This window comes from Papaver somniferum, unplaced genomic scaffold, assembly GCF_003573695.1.
Source record: "Papaver somniferum cultivar HN1 unplaced genomic scaffold, ASM357369v1 unplaced-scaffold_48, whole genome shotgun sequence".
NCBI lineage: Eukaryota > Viridiplantae > Streptophyta > Magnoliopsida > Ranunculales > Papaveraceae > Papaver > Papaver somniferum.
Window position 1 is genome coordinate 576679 of NW_020647415.1, and position 3852 is coordinate 580530.

The 3852-nt window shown below is 45.0% G+C and overlaps 1 non-coding gene across 1 annotated transcript; it reads left to right on the top strand.

Annotated features, from left to right (window-relative positions):
- The first annotated feature begins 3529 nt into the window (after nucleotides 1–3529).
- Nucleotides 3530–3616, top strand: TRNAY-GUA. The gene is given in 2 exon segments: nucleotides 3530–3566; nucleotides 3581–3616. It is a non-coding gene; the product is annotated as a tRNA-Tyr (tRNA).
- The last annotated feature ends 236 nt before the right edge of the window (nucleotides 3617–3852 follow it).

The window sequence follows — 3852 nt, forward strand, 5'->3', positions numbered from 1 at the left end:
ATGTTTGAGAGGTGGCAACTGGGGAGGATATTAGTATTTGGAAGGATAACTAGATATATCCAAATGACCAACCTTTAGAAAAGCCAACAAAATACCATTTACAAGATTATAATGAGGTATCTCAACTGATAAACCATTACACTCATGTATGGGAGGAATCAGCACTAGCAGAGCTTTTTAATGAACATCAGATTGCTCGTATCATGCATATCACTCTACCTGTTACAGGTAAGGATGAAATTAGGTGGTCTCTTACAAATTCAGGTAAATTTACCACTAAATCCACTTATCGAAAATTGTTTAGTCCTCAATGTACGACTTCTTCTTAAGAGCAGAAGTTCTGGTTAAGATTGTGGCATCTTGATGCTTTGCCTAAGTTCAAATTGTTTTCATGGAAGTGTTTGCATAATATTCTTCCCTTGAAATCCTTCTTGTATAGAATTGGTGTCGCACACAATTCTTTATGCCCCTTGTGTGATGCAGCTGAAGAGACTATGGAGCATTTGTTTTGTTATTGTCCTTTTACTAGGGCAGTGTGGTTTGGTAGCTTCCCTCATGCTTACTCTGTGCTTACTACATTCACTAGCTTTTGTACTTGGATGATAAATTGGATATATAGTAAAACATTGACTAGTGGGCAAAATAACTATGTTATAGTGATTTGGAAGGTACGGAAAGCAAGGTGTAGAGCCACTTTTGAACACCAGAAGCATAATCCTATCGATATTATACATAGGATAGGCATACAAATTGAGACTTTGGAACAGACACAAAAGTTGTATTCTATACTTTAAAAGTCTGGACACATTACTACTAAATATCAACCAGACTTTCTCTTGACAAATGAATTGCTCATGAAACACTCAGACTGGAATTGGATGTTTATTGATGCTTCCATAACCAACAGTTCACATAACGCAGGTGTTGATGGTGGTTTTTAGCTTAGGGTGAAAATCGTAAAACTGTACATCTGACATGACGTCACTATGACCATTAGCACATTTATTGAATCAATCATCATTCCTACGTAAGAATTAACGGGGTACCATTTTTTTATACGTGGGTCACGTTCCACGGCAGAACCCTTAACATTGACCGACATCATCTATGCCAAACCCTAATTCTCATACTACCGCGCCAAGGCATGCCAACCATGCAATCCGCACCACCGTGCTAATGGCAAACCTTGCCGGCCACATCTCCGCGCCAAGGCATGCCAAACATGCCCGCCACACCATCGTGCCAATGGAAAACCATGCCAGCCATGTCTCCGCGCCAAGGCATGCCAACCATGCCAGCCGCACCACCGTGCCAATGGCAAACCATGCCAGCCACGTCTCCGCGCCAAGGCATGCCAACCATATCAGCCACGTTTCTGCGCCAAGGCATGCCAACCATGCCAGTCGCACCACCGTGCCAATGGAAAACCATGCCAGCCACGTCTCCGCGCCAAGGCATGCCAACCATGTCATCCACGTCTCCGCGCCAAGGCATGCCAACCATGCCAGCCGCATCACCGTGCTAATGGTAAACCATGCCAGCCACGTCTCCGCGCCAAGTCATTCCAACCATGCCAGCCGCACCACTGTGCCAATGTCAAACCATGTCAGCCACGTCTCCACGCCAAGGCATGCCAACCATGCCAGCCGCACTACCGTGCCAATGGCAAACCATGCCAGCCACGTCTCCGCTCCAAGGCATCCCAACCATGCCAGCCGCACCACCGTGCCAATGGAAAACCATGCCAGCCACGTCTCCGCGCCAAGGCATGCCAACCATGCCAGCCGCACCACCGTGCCAAAGGAAAACCATGTCAGCCACGTCTCCGCGCCAAGGCATGCCAACCATGCCATCCCCACCACCGTGCCAATGGAAAACCATGCCAGCCACATCTCCGGCCAGGGCATGCCAACCATGCCAGCCGCACCACCGTTCCAATGGAAAACCATGTCAGCCACGTGTCCACGCCAAGGCATGCCAGCCCCACCACCATGTAAATGGAAAATCATGCCAGCCACGTCTCCGCGCCAAGGAATTTCATGCCAGCCGCACCACCGTGCCAACGGCATGCCATGCCGCCCTTTCCTTCATGGCTGCCAAAACGAAGGGTTGCAACGATCAACGACCACCCTTCCATCTGAGACGCATATCTTAGTCGTCCAAGGTCGCCAACCAAAGCATGGTAACCTTTGTCCCAACGCCAAAGCCCTAGTTTTGGCCGCGCCTAAACCGCTCCAAGGCATGCCGACCATGCCACATGTGCCAATGGCATCCCGTGCCAGCCGCACCACCGTGCCAACGGCATGCCATGTCGGCCTTTCCTTCATGGCTGCCAAAACGAAGGGTTGCAACGATCAACCGCCACCCTTCCATCTGAGATGCAGATCTTAGCAGGATTTTGTGGGAGCTACCCTTAGGTTACAAAGATAAACTAGGTAGTCTTTAAAGCAGGCAGGCAGTTGGTGATAAAGAAGTTCCAGCTTAGTTTATCTTTATTGTATTGACAACACTTGGCCGCTTAGGTTGTCTATGCTGTTTTGACTATGGGACTATGGGTGTAGAATTTAAGATTCGTATCCTGTCGCTCATTGGAAAAGAAAATTCATTCGAATTTGAAGAACCAGAGAGACCACCACAATTCATCGTCACTCTTATTACTAACAAATAGATGCCTCCCTCTAGTTGAGAAGTAAGCCTGACCTGGTAAGCCGGACTTTTATTGATTCATTCACCTTTCCAATCTGGTGTAACTTCACTACTTCCTCATGTTCGTGTCTCCTACTGTTTTACAGAACGGTTTGGATGGTTTTGCTAATTTTATTGGAAATGTTATGCTGTACTTCTCTTGTTTGAGACCTCCACTGAGGAAATGTTTTTTTTTATGATTCTAGCTGATAGGGTTTTACTTTCCTAGTCACACTGTGTTAGTAAAGTTGTGTTGATTCTACCAGTAATCTCTGCCTTATAACACCGTGTTGTTGTGATTGTCATGTATGTACTTTTTTTCACTCATGTGTTCCATAATTACCTACCTACTCACTCATTTACAGTTACATTCTTTTAGGTGTGAAGACTGGAAGTATTGACTCAGAGGTTCCTATTGCAATCCTTCCTACAAGTGAAACATTCATGTATCCGTACTTTTCAAAATTGATTAGTGAAACGATGGTGCAATGTTGTTTGTTGACGATTTCCCAATCCCACTCTCTTGATCACTTATCGGGTACTAATTGCAATGATAATCGTGCATTAAATTTATATATGTATATCTCTGTCTTTGAACATAGTTTGAAAATTCTGGCCAACCGAAATAATGACTCAGCTGAAGCTTTGCACTACCCTTTGCTTACATGTTTTATGCTTGTTGTGAGGTTCTTTGGCGAGATGGGTATATAGATTTCCAACAATGGTAGAAGCTGGTAAACAGGTAAGGGCTTCCTATAATGGAAAATTTCAGATATGGGCCTAGAGAGAAACGAAGTGCCACCTTATTAGTTAAATATGATAATTCCTCGAAATAAACAGTATTCCGACCTTAGCTCAGTTGGTAGAGCGGAGGACTGTAGTAGTTTGCAGCTAAATCCTTAGGTCACTGGTTCGAATCCGGTAGGTCGGAATTTTTTTTCTTTCAAGATAGCCACTTTCCCCATGTTTGAGCCTCCTACCCTTTTACAGAATGGTTGGGATGGTTTTGCTCCAGAGGTGCGAATTGATGAATCCGAATGCTTCATATGACTTGTTGGAAATATTATGCAACTCTGGAAGTGTGAGATAAGTTAACTCCATGTAACTGTACTTCTCTTCTTAGTTGTTATCTGCTTAGACTTTGTTGTGAGATTGGCCAGATTTTTT